A 22,279-nucleotide genomic window follows, 5' to 3' on the forward strand; every position below is an offset into this window, starting at 1 on the left:
AGTCTTTCTGTGGGGTGTCTTGAATTTAAACATCATGGAGGGCCTGGATGGCTTGGGATTGTGCTGATTTTTTTGTGATTTTCTTTTTTTGGGCTGTTGTTGTGGCCTTTTCACCAGGGGTACTCAGTGGTGGGTGGACTGAGTCTTTCTGTGGGGTGTCTTGAATTTAAACATCATGGAGGGCATGGATGGCATGGGATTGTGCTGATTTTTCTTTTTTTTCGATTTTTTGGGGTGTTCATGGGGACAAACCATGTGGGTGGGGGCCATTTTGAGTGCTGCTACAGGCAGGCCCTGGCCATGTGCTGGGAGGCAGGGGGCCATTTTGAATGCAGGCAGTGTTCTTAGGTCTGCAACCATTTTGCCTAGCTTAGCTTTCAACCTTTATGCCCAGGGGTAGTGAGTGTTGCATGGGCCTAGACTTCCTGTGGGGTGTCTTGAATTTAAACATCATGGAGGGCCTGGATGGCTTGGGATTGTGCTGATTTTTCTTTGATTTTCGATTTTCGATTTTTTGGGGTGTTCATGGGGACAGGCCATGTGGGTGGGGGCCATTTTGAGTGCTGCTACAGGCAGGCCATGGCCATGTGCTGGGAGGCAGGGGATTGTGCTGATTTTTCAGTGATTTTCGTTTTTTTGGGGTGTATAACTGAACTGATGTTCTTCTGTCTTCCATTGCTTTTAGGCGCACAAGACTCAAGAGAACCACCAGTGCCAGGAAGAAGTCCTGCAGCGGTCTGTGTGTGCAGCATAACGTCACACGACGTCACGTCTGGCCACAGACAACTCTGCAACTCGTGCAACTGCGGCCTGCTGTTCTGACCTGCTCTGAAGAAGATGGCCCCAAAAAAAGTTCCCTGTAGCTCCTCTAGCAAGAAAGTTGCCAGTAAGGAGCAGAAGAAGCAAGTTACCAAGGAGACTGGTGTGCCGCCCGCCACATTTTTTGGGAGTAAAAAAAAAAGTACGGGATCTGCTGGGGACCAAGCTGGGAGCAGGCACCCCCGCTCCATTGGGCTCAGTGCCACCACCACCACCACGCCAAGTTCGCCAACTTAAGTCCAAGCCCTCGAGTGCTGCAGAGGCAGCCAGTGTACTTGTTCAATCACCATCGACCAGTGATGTTGGCTCATCGCAAGAAAGTAGCAGCAATGTCCCTCAATCAACACAGGTTGTTGTAACTCATCTGACGAGTGCTGAACAACCACAGCTGCAACAACAACCACATGTGCAAGTACAAGCCTAAGTACAAGTGGAAGGAGAGGCAGCGCAAGGAGATGCGCAAGCAGAGGTGCATCGAGAGTCACACGTGCCCACAATAGTTGTTCCTCCCGAAGTAGGGGCACATCAGGAAATCGACAATCAAGGCGAGGTATCATTTGAGGAAGCCACTCCTACTGATGATCATTCATTGTCTTCCACACCCCTAGCAAGGAAGAGATCAAGGCTGGTGTCTACATCTTCTTCAAGCCCACCTCCTTCTGATGATACAGATCTAAATTGGGAACCATCACTGCCGTCTGAGAGTGAGGCACACCATGATCTGACAAAGGTACTTAAGCGTAAAAGGAAGGTCGTCCAAAGTCTCATAGTTATGGAGTGTGATGAGGCTCAACAAGAAGTGGCGGATACTGCTGCTGATGAAGGCTCTCACGACAACGACCCAGTCATCATAAAGGTCACTGCAGCCCCAGCGGGCATGCAGCAAACAGACATTTTGACCCTAGCCCGAGAAGCTGCTGAGCGTGATGATGATGTTGACGAGGAGGCAATGGAAACACAACAATCATTGGAGTTAACTAGTACACCAACACGTACCGCTTCCATATTTCTTCCTCGCCAGAAGGGACCTCCATCCACCTTGACCTCAATTAGTGGTGGTGAAAGTGCACAACGTACTAAAGTTCGGCTATCCACATCCTCCACTTCATCTGGCATTAGCAGCATATTCACCACCACCAGTATCGCCGCCTCCTCGGGCCCCCACAGACAATTCAAGTCTACAGCTTGGGACTTCTTTAGTGTTTGCCCAAAATGGGAAAACTTCGCCATTTGCAGCATTTGTAAACTTGCAGTTAGTCATGGTAAGTTTGGTACCAACTATGGTACCGGAGGCCAGAGAGGTCATCTTAAGAGACAGCACTCCGTCCAATGGTCTGCGCACCTAAAGGCGATCAAGGAAGCCCGAATTGCACGTCAAGAAAACGTTTATGTTTCATCTGATGATGACGAGGAGGAAGAAGACGTGTCAAACTCTTCACTTACACCCAGTACCCCTGTCAGCAGCACACCCCTTATGAGCCACACTAATAGTGTGGGAGAGAGTGAGACACCAATGCGAAAAAGTTCATCAGCAAGCGTAACTGGGTCGAAGAAGTCATCATCATCATCCTGTAAATGCTTGGTCCAGGGTAACATTAGAAACATGTTGTTTACAGAAGCGCCATATGAACGCAACCACCCACTGACGCGTCTGTATAACACTAAGCTGGCTAAAATGCTAGCTCTGGACCTTCTCCCTTTTTCTTTTGTAGAAGGGTTTGGTTTTCTAGAATTAGTGGCAGCGCTCTGCCCTAAATGGAAAGTTCCTAGCGGGTTCTATTTTGCCAGAGTTGCGGTTCCAGCACTACATGAAGATGTGCTGGAGGTGATTGGGGCAGCTTTGCAGAAGAGTGCTGTTCACACTATACATCTGACAACAGACATGTGGACCAGTGGCGAAGGCGCTGATTACATGTGCATCACTGCACACTGGGTCTCTTTTTCAGGGGTTAAAGAAAAGCTAAACGCAGGTGTTGACCCGGACCAAGTTTTTAAAGCTGCTCGGAAACATGCAACACTAGCCATGTTTGGCTTGGAGAAACGTCACACAGCACAAAACATTTTGGATGAGTTAAACACAAAGGTCTTTCACTGGCTGTCCCCAAAAAAATGCCAGATTGGTTATGTTTCCACGGATAATGGCGCCAATGTAGTTAAGGCCATGGAGCTGGGTGACTATTTCAGAGTGCCGTGTTTGGCGCACTGTATAAACCTGGTTGCTAAAAAATTCTTGAGTGATGAAGACAGTCCAGCGTGCGAGGTAGTGGCCACCTGCCGAAAAATGTGCAACCATTTCAGCCATTCTTTTAAGGCCCGGAAGCATCTGAGGAGCCTGCTACATGAACGTCTAATGCCAGTGAAAGCACTCATCCAGGAGGTGCCAACACGTTGGAACTCAACCTTCTCCATGCTTGAGCGTCTGTATGAGCAGTATACGGTACTCAATCACTATTTCTTAAAACAGGGTACAGCTCAGAAGGACCTGAGGATGGATGCGGCGCAATGGGACCTAGTTAAGAGCCTGACAGACATGCTTCGTCCTTTTGAGGTCTTCGCACGTGCAGTCAGCAAGGAGGACTGTAATTTGGGAAAAGCTATCCCATTGTTGTACATGCTGGAGCAACAACTGAAGGAGGTGTCTTCTGTGTTTCAAAAAGATGAAAAAAACCAAGACCCTTTTGTTTTGGCGGAGAAATTATTAGAGCGCCTACAAGGTGATGAACGTCTTAAAATGATCCACTCAGAACAGCATTACATTTGTGCTACTATTCTGGATTCACGCTACAAAAAGGCGCTGGCAGGCCGAGCATTCTTTCCTTTTGCTGATGAAGATGTTACAAAGTACAAACGTTGGCTAGCCTTGTCAGCCAAGAGGTTTGAAAGAGAACGGCAGCTCATTGAAGGAAAAGGCAGTACATCAGCATCAGCATCAGCAGGCACTCCCCAGTCAAAACAATCCACTTCTGCACCTGTGGCTGTGGCACAAGTGACCTCTCAGCTGTTAAAGACACCGGCAACCGGATCATCTGCACCAGACACAACAGTAATATTGGATGCTGAAGAGAATTGGCTAACTTGGCTTGGGTTTGGTTCTCAAAAGTTCACAGCAAAAGCTAAGCAAAGTAGAGGAACCTTGGAGGACCTTGAGTCGATGGTGCAGGACTATCTGAATGACTCAACAGAGGTCTATGTTAATGCTGACCCATTGGCGTATTGGCATGGGAAAAAAGAATTGTGGCCACAGCTCTCCAACCTGGCTTTAAACTACTTGTCTTGCCCACTCGCAAGTGTGTCTTCTGAACGTGTTTTCAGTGCTGCTGGTGGCATTGTAACTCCCAAACGGAGCCGCCTCTCGCCCAAAAATGTGGAGAGGTTAAAAATGATCAAGATGAATCAGCACCTCATACCACCAGATTACAAAGTACGAGAAAGCAAGCCGGATGAAGACGAGGTGGACAGCAACGTAGATGAGGGAATTTCTTCTCTGTTAGGTGACACTGCGCTCACCCTGCCTAAATTCGCAGAGTATGATGACAAAGCCTTATTCTTTTTCACTGACACCGAGCCCTGAAAATGAGAAAATGAATCAATAACTTTCTTTTTCGTCCTTATTCACTTTTATTCCTGTGTGTCGGTCTTTCTTTATTGTGCACAGTTAATATAATTCAAACTTTAATCACCTATTCACAAAAACAAGCCCATCAGCAGAACTGTCTTCACTTGTTTGCTTATTGATTTGAAGGTGCCGCAGTCTGCATTCCTCAGGTTCACAAGTTCAGAAGAACATGGTCCTCTATCCTCCTCCTCCAGACTCCTATTTCCCTCAAAGCAGAGGGCTGGATTACGCCCAATGAAGAAAGACTCAGCACTTGTCGGGGTGTTCTACTTCTTTGCGGGTGAGTTGACGGCTCTGGGGCCATTGCTGGGAAGCTCTAATACCGGATAAAAGTGGTTTGGACCAAATCGGAGGCGGAATTTTTTTTGCGTTTTTGCTGACTTGCTTGCCTTTGAGGTGCTCTTTGGGGGGGTCCTGGGTGTTTGTGGGTGAGTTTTGGGGTGTGGGAGCACTGCTGGGACAGTCTAATCTTGATTGCATTTGCTTTTCAGGAAATCTGTGGTGAAAAACGGGAGTTATGACCAAGCTGCACAGCACGTTTGGACTGAAGGCCGAGAAATATTGTAAGTATGAGATTTTCCTTTTTGGCTGTTTGGGGGTGTTGTGCTTTTTTTCAGGTGGGTTGGTGGGTCTTGGGGCAATCCTGGGAAGGTCTAATACCGGATAGAAGTGGTTTGGACAAAATCCATGCAGAATTTTTTTTTGCTATTTCTGACATTTTGCTCAATGTAGCGTTTTCGGGGGCCTGTTTGGGGGGCTTCCTGGTGTTTGTGGGTGGGTTTCGGGGTCTGGGAGCACTTCTGGCTACGGATACTTTAGTTTGCAAGAGGTTTGAAGCAAATCCATGGTGGCAGAGGAGAGTGAGGGCCTAGCTGCAGAGCGCGCGCTGAGTGATTTTGGAAATTGGCAAGAAAATGACTAAGTCCCCATTTTTGTACTTTTGCTTTTTGGCTGTTTGGGGGTCTTCTACTAGTTTTCTCCTGGGTTGACGGCTCTGGGGCCATTGCTGGGAAGCTCTAATACCGGATAAAAGTGGTTTGGGCCAAATCAGAGGCGGAATTTTTTTTGCATTTTTTCTGACTTGCTTGCCTTTGAGGTGCTCTTTGGGGGGGTTCCGGGTGTTTGTGGTTGAGTTTTGGGGTCTGGGAGTACTGCTGGGATGGTCTAATCTTGATTGCATTTGCTTTTTAGGAAATCCGTGGTGGAAAACGGGAGTTATGACCTAGCTGCACAGCGCGTTTGGACCGAAGGCCGAGAAATATTGTAAGTATGAGATTTTCCTTTTTGGCTGTTTGGGGATGTTGTGCTTTTTTGCTTGTGGGTTGGCGGGTCTTGGGGCAATCCTGGGAAGGTCTAATACCGGATAGAAGTGGTTTGGACAAAATCCTTGCAGAATTTGTTTTTGCTATTTCTGACATTTTGCTCAATGTAGCGTTTTCGGGGGCCTGTTTGTGGGGCTTCCTGGTGTTTGTGGGAGGGTTTCGGGGCCTGGGAGCATTGCTGGCTATGTATACTGTAGTTTGCAAGCGGTTTGAAGCAAATCCATGGTGGCAGAGGGGAGTTAGGGCCTAGCTGCAGAGCGCGCGCGGAGTGATTTTGGAAATTGGCAAGAAAATGACTAAGTCCCCATTTTTGTACTTTTGCTTTTTGGCTGTCTGGGGGTCTTCTACTAGTTTTCTCCTGGGTTGACGGCTCTGGGGCCATTGCTGGGACGCTCTAATACCGGATAAAAGTGGTTTGGACCAAATCGGAGGCGGAAATTTTTTGCGTTTTTGCTGACTTGCTTGCCTTTGAGGTGCTCTTTGGGGGGGTTCCGGATGTTTGTGGGTGAGTTTGGGGGTCTGGGAGCACTGCTGGGACAGTCTAATCTTGATTGCATTTGCTTTAAAGGAAATCCATGGTGGAAAACGGGAGTTATGACCTAGCTGCACAGCGTGTTTGGACCGAAGGCCGAGAGATATTGTAAGTATGAGATTTTCCTTTTTGGCTGTTGGGGGTGTTGTGCTTTTTTGCGGGTGGGTTGGCGGGTCTTGGGGCATTCCTGGGAAGGTCTAATACCGGATAGAAGTGGTTTGGACAAAATCCATGCAGAATTTTTTATTGCTATTTCTGACATTTTGCTCAATGTAGCGTTTTCGGGGGCCTGTTTGGGGGGCTTCCTGGTGTTTGTGGGTGGGTTTCGGGGTCTGGGAGCACTTCTGGCTATGGATACTTTAGTTTGCAAGAGGTTTGAAGCAAATCCATGGTGGTAGAGGGGAGTTAGGGCCTAGCTGCAGAGCGCTCGCGGAGGAATTTTGGGAATTGGCAAGAAAATGACTAAGTCCCCATTTTTGTACTTTGGCTTTTTGGCTGTTTGAGGGTCTTCTACTAGTTTTCTCCTGGGTTGATGGCTCTGGGGCCATTGCTGGGAAGCTCTAATACCGGATAAAAGTGGTTTGGACCAAATCGGAGGCGGAAATTCTTTTGCGTTTTTGCTGACTTGCTTGCCTTTGAGGTGCTCTTTGGAGGGGTTCCGGATGTTTGTGGGTGAGTTTGGGGGTCTGGGAGCACTGCTGGGACAGTCTAATCTTGATTGCATTTGCCTTAAAGGAAATCCATGGTGGAAAACGGGAGTTATGACCTAGCTGCACAGGGTTTTTGGACCGAAAGCCGAGAGATATTGTAAGTATGAGATTTTCCTTTTTGGCTGTTTGGGGGTGTTGTGCTTTTTTGCGGGTGGGTTGGTGGGTCTTGGGGCATTCCTGGGAAGGTCTAATACCGGATAGAAGTGGTTTGGACAAAATCCATAAGGAAAAGCCTTTTGGCACTTTTTGTAACTTAGGGTTAGTTAGGGTTAGCCCTAGCAGCAGGATTGCATGTGTTTTGGGGTGTTCTAGATTTTTGCAACTGAGTTCTGGGGTCTTAGAGCACTCGTGAGAATGTGTAATTTTGGTTGCAAGTCATTTGAAGAAAATCCATGGTGGGAAATGGGGGATTTGGCATAGTTAAAGAAAGCCTTTGCCACTATTCTTAACTTAGGGCTTGTTGGGGTTAGCAGTATTTCTATTGCATATGTTTGGGTGGGGGGGGTTTCGAATCTTGGAGCGATGCTGGCTATGGATACTTTTGCTTGCTTGCAAGTGGTTTGAATACAATCCACGGTGGGTAAGGGGGTATTTGGGCCTACTTTTACTTTCAAAGTACATTTTGTCACCAGTTTTCTGCTAGGCCTCGTTTTTTGAGATCTGATTGGGGGTCTTCTACATTTTTGCGACTGCCTTTAGTAAGGGTCTGGGTGGGAGCACTGCTGGGAAGGTCTAATTTCGTTCTAAAACACAGTTTACAGTACACCTAGCTTGAGGGGAAAGATCCGCTAAATTAATTTGCCCATACTTATTTATCCTTCAAAAGGTGAATCAGACAGAGTACGCACTTTCAAAAATATTGTACTATCTATTAGGAAAATCAAAGTGTGACATTTTGCACTACACAGCGTACATACCTTATATTTATTTATCAGTGGTGTTGTAATATCACTTCCTGTTTTTCGTTCAATAATTACAGGCTGGGTTTCAGTCTGTGCAATGGGGAAAAAAGGATGGAGTCAGGCTTCACATTAGCGAGCCGCAATTCAGCATCCGCCAGGCAGGCCGTGGACAGGGTGTCTTCTGGTCACCAACATTGATTGACGAAGCGTCAGCTGGAATGGAGGAGTGCCGCTAATAAGAGGAATTGTTTGCTGCAAGCAACTTACTTACCAAATTCAACAGGACAACTACAACAACATACAGATACAGTATCCATTGTTTTCTTCTATGAGTGTGACTGCATTTCTTGGATCTCTCTCTGCTTCTAAATTGATCCCTACAGCCATTCTATAGGTTTTACTTCATCTATTTTTTAAACCTAATTTATTGTAAGAAGTGTTTCTCTGAGTGCAGAGATAGGCAAGTGAAAACGCTGCAGCCCTGTACTGTCGCATTCTAGTACTACTTACTTTTCAGTAACAATGAATGCAGTAGTGCATGCACTTCCTTTATGTTACTTAAAAGATTTATGGTTAGCTTTGTACCCAAAGATTTATTTATCTTCAATGTCCATGCTGTGCTTTTTTTTCTTCTCTCAATAAAACCTACCCAGAAAGAAACCCCCATTCCCATCCATTTTCCAAACCCTAACCCTCTTCCCCCGGGCTGTGTGGTTTTGCTTGATGTGTGACTAAATGACATCAATAATTCCACACACTTGCTGGGGAGGATAAGGTCATAGCAACAGGCTGGTGAAGGAATCCAAGGATATATTCTAGACTTACTCAGCTTCAGTACTATTTCTTGTAGTAGTAGCCAATGTCAAAGAAATCCAACACAAGTACAAGTTATACTTTCAATACTTTACCATTTGTTAGGCTACATTGTGGCACTGTTCTAGTGTACTCTCACCTGCTATGTTCTGTATCGTACCGTTGTAATGCTACAGTAAGAACAAACCAGGTTTCATTTTCTTTTTTTCCATAGGCATGCAACTGCCACTGTGCCACACCACTAGTACCACCGCAATGAGGAGGACATTTCATGCGCCCAGGATTGCCAACTTAATCGCCATTTCCCGTGGAGCCAGCCCTAGGCCTAGCCCTACTTTCAAACACAAATTACAGGTAAGATAAGCGTTTGGTTGGAGGTAGTATAATGGAGTATTAGGAGAGACGAGAGATTGACGGTAGTACTACTAAAGTCCGAGGACTATTCAGGAAAACAAACTTACTGTTAAACCCCCACCCACCAGACTCAAAAGCAGTAAAAAACAGGTATGGTCAGATAAAGTTTCAAAAAGTATATTTTTGTAGCCCTAAAAAAATAATCTCCCGCAAGACCCTCCCTAACCCCAACGATTGTCCTTCAAAAGTCCCAAAAACAACCCAACTCCCAATTCCCACTCCCCAAAAGTCTCTAAAAAAGGGGCAAGGGACACTACGGCAGGGTGCTGTTGACTTTAGCGGCCAGGGCATCATACTCCTTGCGGAGGGTGGCATGGTCGAAGCGAAGACCCTCCACCAAGTTCTTCTAGGTTAGGACCTCCTGCTCCAGGTAGGACACTTTGAGGCATAAGCGGCGCTGGCGTGCCTTGCAACTCCTGTGTGGGGCAGCTGCTGTCTTTTGCTGCTCGGCGGTGGCGGTTGGCTTTGGTAGCCCGGCTCCGTACCGCTGGAGCACTGCGCTGGCTGGCAGCCCGTGGGGGCACGGAGGAGGATGCAGCTGTCCCAGTGAATGTTGTTGTTGTACCGGTAGACTGCGTGTCCTCCTCCTCCAGGGCCACCAGCCGCCGATATTCGGCGACAGTGGCATCCAGCCTCCGTTGCCGTGCCATTCGAGCCAGCTCCCTCCTTGATGGTCTGTTTGATTTGGAAGGAGCAACTATATGAAGAAAGAAAGACATAGTCTGTAACCAATGCTCCTTAAGATTAACACAAAATGATTGAGCAGAAAGTTGTGTCACAGTACAAGTAGCAAATTGAAAGCATAGTACATAACTATTGAGGACAGTATCTATGTAACATCCGAATTCTTCATCCTTGCTCTAACATTAGTGGGAGTTTAAGGAACAAATTCTACGAGCACTATGGACTTCCATTATAGTCGACTATGACAGTAAACCAGTCTTATCCTTCTTCTTCTCTCTTGTTTAGGAAAATTGGTACGTTATCTTATGCAAGCTGGCATAATGCCAGCGCAGTGAACTTGCACCCGAGAAAAACAGATGCACACCATGATGAGTGAGACAGACTTGCGTTACTTACCGGTCCAGTACATGCAGGTGGTGAAGCTCTTACTTTTCTATTACGGGTGGCACTGAGAATACTCTGTTAAAAGGGCTACTGCTTAATTAATTTAGCTTTCACCCTACAGTGCAAATGAGTACTAGAAAAGGAAAATGAAGAAGCTAAATAATCTGATTATCTATCACTTCACATGGGATGTATTTGATGACATATGGGATGACTTTAGGTGCTTTGCTTATTATTGAGTGAACAGTGATACACCCACACATGAATGACGTACTACTACTAAACTAAGGTTATTAAGAGAGGTAGGGAGTGTCCACCGGATATATGCTGTGCTTGCAGTTGCAATACAAACTACTGCTACTATTCATGGTAGTATTTGGACAAAATTACAACTTCTTTTCCATGCCTTTCCTACACTGGAACAGACGTGCGGGTGCGGTATTACATGCTCTTCAAAGTAACACTTAGTTCATCCAGTGACCGTCTACTCTCTAGATACACATATGCTATCTAAGAGTCAGATAGTACCATGATCCAGGCATCCATCCATTCAAAGTATATGCACACATACAGTTTCTGTTTCACCCACCCAGGCTGTTCTCCTTCCACCCATCCTTGCTTCATCATTCACCCAGCCATGCACCATACCATATTCTTTCCTTCCCAGCCACCTCGGGGACCAAGCAAACACATATCATTCTTCTTTGCCAGTCATCATTACATTTCTCATCCTTCCACACTTACTTACACCCTTCTTTTGCTTTTCGTTCATCCCATCCATCAAGTTCATCTCAGATCTAATTGTTCTCGCCAAAAACTTCACAGCTAAGTCGAAGTACATTTAGAGGAGGCTACTACCTGGTTGATTTATAATACACCCGTGCAGAAAGCACACTCTGCAATCTTCAATCTCAATAAGTAAGGAATATATAGCTGACCTCTGCCCGCCACCACCGTGTTAACCCTCACAGGCACGTCTGGCACTTGCACCGCCTCCTCCCCAGAGTTGTTCCCCTCGTCCAATACCACCACCTCCACGCTGGCCCCGCCTCCAGATGTTCCACCTACAAAGTACATTTAAGAATGTTAGAATACACCACTCACTACTATATAATATTTGGTCTAGGAGGAATAAAGAAATGTGAAAAAAACAGAATACAATGTAATAATTTGTGACTGTCTACTCTAAAGTAAAAAATGTCCCTTTTTCCAGGGAAGGCTGTTGTCTTGCTGCACTTTTTGGCACAACTGATGAATGTTTGCTTTTTATTTTTAACACGCACCACTTTTTCTCCTAACGGACAGAAGCTTGACTTCTAAGAACACGAGCAGGATCAAGTTCAAACCAGGTGAGAGCTCTGCTCGACCACAAGAAATGTGTCCAATTAATCGTCAGCTCTAAGCACTTTTCCATTTTCAGTTAAACGTTTAGTTTTATGACAAACTTGATTTTAATAAATGTGTTTACTTTTAATAAAGCTTTTAAACTTAAATGGACTCTGTGGTTTTTGGTCCTCCAGACTAGAGTGGATGAGCTAAAGGTTTTGGAATTTTTGAAAGCATGAGTCCGTGCCTCTGACACTTCTTGACTCTGACTCCGTACTATTGTCCTGCGTTGTATAATCTAATCATCATTGGGGATCAATCATCGGTGACTTTGGGAGCTAAATGACTCTGCCACACTATCTAGTCAGTAAGGAGATTGGGGGTTCAACTACAAAGTCTGTTATCACTGAGGTATGTGGAAAGTCTAATAGCACCTATCATAATTGATAAGCTAAGCAATGCACTATTTAGTGTCCATAGTTCTGTTTGTGCAGATTTGTCCCTGCAACAGTAGTAGAATGGATTGTCCTACTATCCAAACCAAAAGTAAAGTAGTATCTTATTCTTTCTTAGTGGTCATTCACCTTTTTATTGTTGGCAATTGTCAAAGCATAAACATTTAGAAGACTTGAAAAGACATTATGGACAATCCCAGAGGACTGCACTCAGTGCATAGAGCTATTGCTGACTAGAATGGGAGTCCAATGGAATTGCCAAATGTGCAATCTTAGTTAGCTACACAGACAAACTAAGAAGAATATTCTAGTAATACCACAGGGAGTCATAGTCGAGGCAGGATAAGAATTTAGATCCAGTCTACAAGAAGATCAAAGACGATTTAGAAAAAATTGAATGAGGAACGCTTGGAAAAAATAGGTACTCTATATTAAAATTAAAACTTACTGGGGCCAGCAAAGGATCCCTCGCCTGCCCGATCCTGGCCTGCATCCTGTTGAACAGCACCCTCCACCTCCTCCTGTGTCCTCTTGCGCCTGGGGGGGGCTGATGTACAACATGAAAGAAAGAAAGACCAGAAAGCATGGATGATATTTGTCAACCAAATCAAACATTTCAAAAGAACAATAACAAAAAATGTTGGCGAAATAGCAAATAGACAACTATTCCACGGGATATATTGACCGATCTCATGTGGTCTACTACGTTATTAGTATTGCTTGATTTGCGGACCGTCAACTTGGAAAGTTCTTATGTGACTCACTAAATAAAGTACTAAAAAGGTTTGCCTAGGATTGGCAGGCAGCAGTCCACAGCACGCGAAGTGACAGACAAAGTCCATCGTGATTGCAGATCAGCGACAACACTAAAGTTTCCTACTACATTAACCAGTCATTAAAAAAAAACCTCAAACTATAAATCCACCGCCACTATTTCTTCTTATCGCCATGTGTACAAAGGAAGGACTGGACTTGAGCCTGTAGGGGCTGATTTAGAAGCCGCTTGCGGCTCTTTTGCTCCATTGTTGTGTGACTTTTGTGACGCAGCGGCAGAACAAAAGAGGCGCAATGGTGCGGCGTATATTAACAACATGACGCATATGGGAGATGCATCACGTTGTAAAGCCCTGCGCCATCAGGGAGCATTCCGGCGCAAGGGACGGCGTTCCTGCGCAGGAACGCATCCTAAAAGTGGCTGAGGGAAAACTACTAAGCATGGGCGGAAAATCCGTTTCGCTCGCGGATTTTGCGGATTTTTGGGAAATTCGCAATCCGCGAGATTTGCGAATTTCCCGCAAAATCCGCAAATTCGCACGCAGCGGATTTTTTTTGCGGCGCGCGGCGTTGGTGATACAATTTTTGCGGCGGACGGCGTTTATCATCGTTTGCCGAGTTGTTTTTCTCGATAGTTTGCGAGTGCTGCGCCATTTTGGATCTTGCTGTGTGATCCCGCGGAAATTGGCGAGCGCGATTACGTCATCGCGGCTTGCCAGCGATAGTTTGTCAACGCGAGTACGGCGAGATCACGTCTCGCGGTACTTCGCAATTGCGAGATTTGAGATGCAGCGAGCAGCAAGAATCTCGCACAAGCGAAAATATAAAATTTGCAATTCTGCACAAGAAATCCACCAGCAAGCAGCATAAACCTTCTTGAAATGATGATTTTTATCTGAATAACTCCTTATGTTGACATTTGCCTGCACTTTTTTAGCGAGGAGTCCATTTTGGGGAGGGGGGAGGGGAATGGGAGGAAGGAAGTGCCCCACAGTCTTCAACTTCCTGTTCCTGTTCAGCAGGCTCCTCCCAGTGCTTTGTCCATCTCCTGGTCACTTTTCATTTGGATCTGGAGCTGTAAGGATTACTTTTTGTGGATGCTGCTGGATATTTGGATTAGAGGCCTTTTTGACTTTCTTTGGATCACTGTTGGATTAGAAATTTTACAAGTAAGTTTGTTTGGGGCATTACAGTTGCTGCAACTAAAATTTTGGAATTTTCGATTTTTGGGCTGTTTTGGGGCCTTTTGCCCAGGGGTACTCAGTGGTGGGTGGACTGAGTCTTTCTGTGGGTTGTCTTGAATTTAAACATCATGGAGGGCATGGATGGATTGGGATTGTGCTGATTTTTCAGTGATTTTAAGTTTTTGGGCCTGTACTTGTGGCCTTTTCACCAGGGGTATCTGAGTCTAGCATGGGCCTAGTCTTTCTGTAGGTTGTCTTGAATTTAAACATCATGGAGGGCATGGATGGATTGGGATTGTGCTGATTTTTCAGTGATTTTCGTTTTTTGGGGCTGTACTTGTGGCCTTTTCACCAGGGGTATTTGAGTCTAGCATGGGCCTAGTCTTTCTGTGGGCTGTCTTGAACTTAAACATCATGGAGGGCATGGATGGAATGGGATTGTGCTGATTTTGCAGTGTTTTTCGATTTTTGGGGGTGTTCATGGGGAGGGACAGGCCATGTGGCTGGTGGCCATTTTGAGTGCAGCTACAGCCACTGGCCATGTGCTGGCAGGCAAGTGGCCATTTTGAATGCAGGCTTTGTTGTTAGGCCTGCAACCATTTTGCCTACTTTTCAACCTTTATTTATGCGCAGGGGTAGTGAGTCTTGCATGGGCCTAGTCTTTCTGTGGGTTGTCTTGAATTTAAACATCATGGAGGGCATGGATGGATTGGGATTGTGCTGATTTTTCAGTGATTTTCGTTTTTTGGGCCTGTACTTGTGGCCTTTTCACCAGGGGTATTTGAGTCTAGCATGGGCCTAGTCTTTCTGTAGGTTGTCTTGAATTTAAACATCATGGAGGGCATGGATGGATTGGGATTGTGCTGATTTTTCAGTGATTTTCGTTTTTTGGGGCTGTACTTGTGGCCTTTTCACCAGGGGTATTTGAGTCTAGCATGGGCCTAGTCTTTCTGTGGGCTGTCTTGAACTTAAACATCATGGAGGGCATGGATGGAATGGGATTGTGCTGATTTTGCAGTGTTTTTCGATTTTTGGGGGTGTTCATGGGGAGGGACAGGCCATGTGGCTGGTGGCCATTTTGAGTGCAGCTACAGGCACTGGCCATGTGCTGGCAAGCAAGTGGCCATTTTGAATGCAGGCTTTGTTGTTAGGCCTGCAACCATTTTGCCTACTTTTCAACCTTTATTTATGCCCAGAGGTAGTGAGTCTTGCATGGGCCTAGTCTTTCTGTGGGTTGTCTTGAATTTAAACATCATGGAGGGCATGGATGGATTGGGATTGTGCTGATTTTGCAGTGTTTTTCGATTTTTGGGGGTGTTCATGGGGAGGGACAGGCCATGTGGCTGGTGGCCATTTTGAGTGCAGCTACAGGCACTGGCCATGTGCTGGCAGGCAAGTGGCCATTTTGAATGCAGGCTTTGTTGTTAGGCCTGAAACCATTTTGCCTACTTTTCAACCTTTATTTATGCCCAGGGGTAGTGAGTCTTGCATGGGCCTAGTCTTTCTGTGGGTTGTCTTGAATTTAAACATCATGGAGGGCATGGATGGATTGGGATTGTGCTGATTTTGCAGTGTTTTTCGATTTTTGGGGGTGTTCATGGGGAGGGAAAGGCCATGTGGCTGGTGGCCATTTTGAGTCCAGCTACAGGCACTGGCCATGTGCTGGCAGGCAAGTGGCCATTTTGAATGCAAGGTTTGTTGTTAGGCCTGCAACTATTTTGCCTACTTTTCAAGCTTTATTTATGCCCAGGGGTAGTGAGTCTTGCATGGGCCTAGTCTTTCTGTGGGTTGTCTTGAATTTAAACATCATGGAGTGCATGGATGGATTGGGATTGTGCTGATTTTTCAGTGATTTTCGTTTTTTGGGCCTGTACTTGTGGCCTTTTCACCAGGGGTATTTGAGTCTAGCATGGGCCTAGTCTTTCGACCAGTGATGTTGGCTCATCGCAAGAATGTAGCAGCAATGTCCCTGAATCAACACAGGTTGTTGTAACTCATCTGACAAGTGTTGAACAACCACAGCCGCAACAACAACACCATGTGCAAGTACACGCCCAAGTACATGTGGAAGGAGAGGCAGCAAAAGGAGATGCGCAAGCAAAGGTGCATGGAGGTTCACTAGTGCCCACAATAGTTGTTCCTCCCGAAGTAGGGGCACATCAGGAAATCGACAATGAAGCCGAGGTATTGGAAGCCACTCCTCCTGATGATCATTCATTGTCTTCCACATCCCTAGCAAGGAAAAGATCAAGGGGGGTGTCTACATCTTCTTCAAGCCCACCTCCTTCTGATGCAAGTGATCCGTCTTGGGAACCACAACTGCGGTCTGACAGTGAGGCACACCATGATCTGACAAAGGTACCTAAGCGTAAAAGGAAGGTCGTCGAAAAACTCATAGCTATGGATTGTGATGAGGCTCAACAAGAAGTGACAGATACTGCTGATGATGAAGCCTCTCACGATGACGACGAGCCAGTCATCACAAAGGTCACTGCAGCCCCACCGGGCATGCAGCAAAGAGACATTTTGACCCTATCCCGAGAAGCTGCTGAGCGTGATGATGATGTCGACGAGGAGGCAATGGAAATGGAATCATTAGATTTGGAGTTAAGTAGTACACCAAAACCTACCGCTTCCATATTTCTTCCTTGCAAGAAGGTACCCACCTCGACCTCAATTCGTGGTGGTGAAACTGCAAAACGTACTGAAGTTCGGCAATCCACATCCTCCACTTCATCTGGCATTAGCAGCAGGACCACCACCACCAGTATCCCTGCCTCCTCCGGCCCCCAAAGACATTTCAAGTCCGCAGTTTGGGACTTCTTTAGTGTTTCCACAAAAAAGGAAAACCTCGCCATTTGTAGCATTTGTAAGTTGGCAGTTAGTCGTGGTAAGTTTGGTTCCAACTATGGTACCGGAGGCCAGAGAGGTCATCTTGAAAGAAAGCACGCTGTCCAATGGTTTGCGCACCTACAGGCGCTCACGGAAGCCCGAATTGCACGTAATGAAAACGTTGATTTTTCATCTGATAATGACGAGGAGGAAGAAGGCGTGTCAAACACTTCACTTACACCCAGTACCCCTGTCAGCAGCACACCCCATGTGAGGCACACTAAGAGTGTGGGAGAGAGTGAGACATCAATGCGGAAAAAGTTCATCAGCGAGCGTAACTGGGTCGAAGATATCATCATCATCCCGTAAATCCTTGGTCCAGGGCAACATTAAAAAGATGTTGTTTACAGAAGCGCAATATGAACGCAACCACCCACTGACGCGTCTGTATAACACTAAGCTGGCTAAAATGCTAGCTCTGGACCTTCTCCCTTTTTCTTTTGTAGAAGGGGTTGGTTTTCTAGAATTAGTGGCAGCGCTCTGCCCTAAATGGAAGGTTCCTAGCCGGTTCTATTTTGCCCGAGTTGCGGTTCCAGCACTACATGAAGATGTTCTGAAGGTGATTGGGGCAGCTTTGCAAAAGAGTGCTGTTCACACTATACATCTGACAACAGACATGTGGACCAGTGGCGCAGGCGCTGATTACATGTGCATCACTGCACACTGGGTCTCTTTTTCAGGGGCTAAAGCAAAGCTAAACGCAGGTGTTGACGCGGACATTGTTTTTAAAGCTGCTCGGAAACATGCAACACTAGCCATGTTTGGTTTGGAGAAACGTCACACAGCATATAACATTTTGGATGTCTTTAACACAAAGGTCCTTAACTGTCTGTCCCCACTAAAACGCCAGGTTGGTTATGTTTCCACGGACAATGGCTCCAATATAGTTAAGGCCATGAGGGACGGTGACTATTTCAGAGTGCCGTGTTTGGCGCACTGTATAAACCTGGTTGTCCAAAAATTCTTGGGTAATAAAGGCAGTGCAGCGTACAGTGTATTGGACACCTGCCGAAAAATGTGCAAGCATTTCAGCCATTCTTTTAAGGCCCGGAAGCAGCTGAGGAGCCTGCTATATCAACGTCAAATGCCAGTGAAAGCACTCATCCAGGAGGTGGTAACACGTTGGAACTCAACCTTCTACATGCTTGAGCGTCTGTATGAGCAGTATAAGGAACTCGATCAATATTTCCATACAGAGGGTACAGAGTTGCTGAGGATGGGTGCGGCGCAATGGAACATAGTTCAAAGCCTGACACGCATGCTTTGTCCTTTTGAGTTCTTCACGCGTGCAGTCAGCAAGGAGGACTCTAATTTGGGAAAAGCTATCCCATTGTTGTACATGCTGGAGGACCAACTGAAGGAGGTGTGTTCTGTGTTTGAAAAAGAGGACAAAAACCAAGACTCTTTGCTTCTGGCTGAGAAATTATTAGAGCTCCTACAAGGTGATGAACGTCTTAAAAAGATCCACTCAGAAGAGCATTACATTTGTGCTACTATTCTGGATCCACGCTACAAAAAGGCGCTGGCAGGCCAAGCATTCTTTCCTTTTGATGATGAACATGTTCCAAAGTACAAACGTTGGCTAGCCTTGTCAGCCAAGAGGTTTGAAAGAGAACGGCTGAAAATTGAAGGAAATGGCAGTACATCAGCAGGCCATCCCCAGTCAAAACAATCCACTTCTGCACCTGTGGCTGTGGCACAAGTGACCTCTCAGCCGTTAAAGACACCGGCAACCGGATCATCTGCACGAGACACAACAGAAACATTGGAGGCTGAAGAGGATTGGCTAGCTCTGCGTGGGTTTGGTTCTCAAAAGGTCAGAGGCACAGCAAGAGCTAAGCAAAGTGGAGGAACCTTTGATGAGGACCTTGAGTCGATGGTGAAGGACTATCTGAATGACTCAACAGAGGTCTATGTTAATTCTGACCCATTGGCGTATTGGCATGGGAAAAAAGAATTGTGGCCACAGCTCACCAACCTGGCTTTAAACTACTTGTCTTGCCCATTCGCAAGTGTGTCTTCTGAACGGGTTTTCAGTGCTGCTGGTGGCATTGTAACTCCCAAACGGAGCCGCCTCTCGCCCAAAAATGTGGAGAGGTTAACAATGATCAAGATGAATCAGCACCTCATACCACCAGATTTCAGAGTACGAGAAAGCGTGCCGGATGAAGAGGAGGTGGCCAGCAACATAGATGAGGGAATTTCTACTCTGTCAGGTGACACTGAGCTCACCCTGCCTGAATTCGCAGAGTATGATGACGAAGCCTTATTCTTATTCTTGGACCGTGATACTGAGCCCTGAAAATGAGACAACGAATCAATAACTTTCTTTTTCATCCTTATTCACTTTTATTCCTGTGTGTCTGTCTTTCTTTGTTGTGCACAGTTAATATATTTCAAACTTTAATCAGATAATCACAAAATCAAGCCCATCAGCAGAACTGTCTTCACTGGTTTGCTAATTGATTTGAAGTTGCCGCAGTCTGCATTCCTAAGGTTCACAAGTTCAGAAGAACATGCTCCTCTATCCTCCTCCTCCAGACTCCTATTTCCATCAAACCAGAGGGCTGGTTTACGCCCAATGAAGAAAGACTCAGCACTTGTGGGGGTGTTGTTGTACCTCTTTGCAGGTGAGTTGACGGCTCTGGGGCCATTGCTGGGAAGCTCTAATACCGGATAAAAGTGTTTTGGACCAAATCCCAGGCGGAATTTTTTGTGTGTTTTTGATGACTTGCTTGCCTTTGAGGTGCTCTTAGGGGGGGTTCCGTCTGTTTGTGGGTGAGTTTCGTGGTCTGGGAGCACTGCTGGGACACTCTAATCTTGATTGCATTTGCTTTTCAGGAAATCCGTCGTGGCAACCCCGACTTATGGCCTAGCTACGCAGCGCGTTTGGACCGAAGGCCGAGAAATATTGCAAGTATGAGATTTTGCTTTTGGCCTGTTTGGGGATGTTATGCTTCTTGGCGGGTGGGTTGGCGGGTCTTGGGGCATTCCTGGGATGGTCTAATACCGGGTAGAAGTGGTTGGGACAAAATCCAGGCTGATTTTTTTTTGGCTATTTCTGACATTTTGCTCAATGTAGCGTTTTTGGGGCCCTGTTTGGGGGGCTTCCTGGTGTTTGTGGGTGAGTTTCGGGGTCTGGGCGCACTGCTGGCTATATATACTTTACTTTGCAAGAGGTTTGAAGCAAATCCATGGTGGCAGAGGGGAGTTAGGGCCTAGCTGCAGAGCGCGCACGGAGTGATTTGGGAAATTTGTGAAAAATTGACTAAGTCCCCATTTTTGTACTTTTGCTCTTTGGCTGTTTGGGGGTCTTCTACTCGTTTTCTCCTGGGTTGACGGCTCTGGGGCCATTGCTGGGAAGCTCTAATACCGGATAAAAGTGTTTTGGACCAAATCCCAGGCGGAAAATTTTTTGTGTTTTTGATGACTTGCTTGCCTTTGAGGTGCTCTTAGGGGGGGTTCCGTCTGTTTGTGGGTGAGTTCCGTGGTCTGGGAGCACTGCTGGGACACTCTAATCTTGATTGCATTTGCTTTTCAGGAAATCGGTCGTGGCAACCCCGACTTATGGCCTAGCTACGCAGCGCGTTTGGACCGAAGGCCAAGAAATATTGCAAGTATGAGATTTTGCTTTTGGCCTGTTTGGGGGTGTTATGCTTCTTGGCGGGTGGGTTGGCGGGTCTTGGGGCATTCCTGGGATGGTCTAATACTGGGTAGAAGTGGTTGGGACAAAATCCAGGCCGATTTTTTTTGGCTATTTCTGACATTTTGCTCAATGTAGCGTTTTCGGGGGCCTGTTTGGGGGGCTTCCTGGTGTTTGTGGGTGAGTTTCGTGGTCTGGGAGCACTGCTGGGACACTCTAATCTTGATTGCATTTGCTTTTCAGGAAATCCGTCGTGGCAACCCCGATTTATGGCCAAGTTACGCAGCGCGTTTGGACCGAAGGCCGAGAAATATTCCAAGTATGAGATTTTGCTTTTGGCCTGTTTGGGGGTGTTATGCTTCTTGGCGGGTGGGTTGGCGGGTCTTGGGGCATTCCTGGGATGGTCTAATACCGGGTAGAAGTGGTTGGGACAAAATCCAGCCCGATTTTTTTGGGGCTATTTCTGATATTTTGCTCAATGTAGCGTTTTCGGGGGCCTGTTTGGGGGGCTTCCTGGTGTTTGTGGGTGTGTTTCGGGGTCTGGGCGCACTGCTGGCCATATATACTTTACTTTGCAAGAGGTTTGAAGCAAATCCATGGTGGCAGAGGGGAGTTTGGGCCTAGCTGCAGAGCGCGCGCGGAGTGATTTAGGAAATTTGTTGAAAAATTGACCAATTCCCCATTTTTGTACTTTTGCTCTTTGGTTGTTTGGGGGTCTTCTACTCGTTTTCTCCTGGGTTAACGGCTCTGGGGCCATTGCTGGGAAGCTCTAATACCGGATAAAAGTGTTTTGGACCAAATCCCAGGCGGAAAATTTTTTGTGTTTATGATGACTTGCTTGCCTTTGAGGTGCTCCTAGGGGGGGGGTTCCGTCTGTTTGTGGGTGAGTTTCGTGGTCTGGGAGCACTGCTGGGACACTCTAATCTTGATTGCATTTGCTTTTCAGGAAATCCGTCGTGGCAACCCCGACTTATGGCCTAGCTACGCAGCGCGTTTGGACCGAAGGCCAAGAAATATTGCAAGTATGAGATTTTGCTTTTGGCCTGTTTGGGGGTGTTATGCTTCTTGGCGGGTGGGTTGGCAGGTCTTGGGGCATTCCTGGGATGGTCTAATACCGGGTAGAAGTGGTTGGGACAAAATCCAGGCCGATTTTTTTTTGGCTATTTCTGACATTTTGCTCAATGTAGCGTTTTCGGGGGCCTGTTTGGGGGGCTTCCTGGTGTTTGTGGGTGAGTTTCGTGGTCTGGGAGCACTGCTGGGACACTCTAATCTTGATTGCATTTGCTTTTCAGGAAATCCGTCGTGGCAACCCCGACTTATGGCCTAGCTACGCAGCGCGTTTGGACCGAAGGCCGAGAAATATTGCAAGTATGAGATTTTGCTTTTGGCCTGTTTGGGGGTGTTATGCTTCTTGGCGGGTGGGTTGGCGGGTCTTGGGGCATTCCTGGGATGGTCTAATACCGGGTAGAAGTGGTTGGGACAAAATCCAGGCCGATTTTTTTTTGGCTATTTCTGATATTTTGCTCAATGTAGCGTTTTCGGGGGCCTATTTGGGGGGCTTCCTGGTGTTTGTGGGTGTGTTTCGGGGTCTGGGCGCACTGCTGGCCATATATACTTTACTTTGCAAGAGGTTTGAAGCGAATCCATGGTGGCAGAGGGGAGTTTGGGCCTAGCTGCAGAGCGCGCACGGAGTGATTTAGGAAATTTGTTGAAAAATTGACCAATTCCCCATTTTTGTACTTTTGCTCTTTGGTTGTTTGGGGGTCTTCTACTCGTTTTCACCTGGGTTAACGGCTCTGGGGCCATTGC

The sequence above is a fragment of the Lissotriton vulgaris genome, chromosome 1_2, assembly GCF_964263255.1.
Source record: "Lissotriton vulgaris chromosome 1_2, aLisVul1.2, whole genome shotgun sequence".
Taxonomy (NCBI): Eukaryota; Metazoa; Chordata; class Amphibia; order Caudata; family Salamandridae; genus Lissotriton; species Lissotriton vulgaris.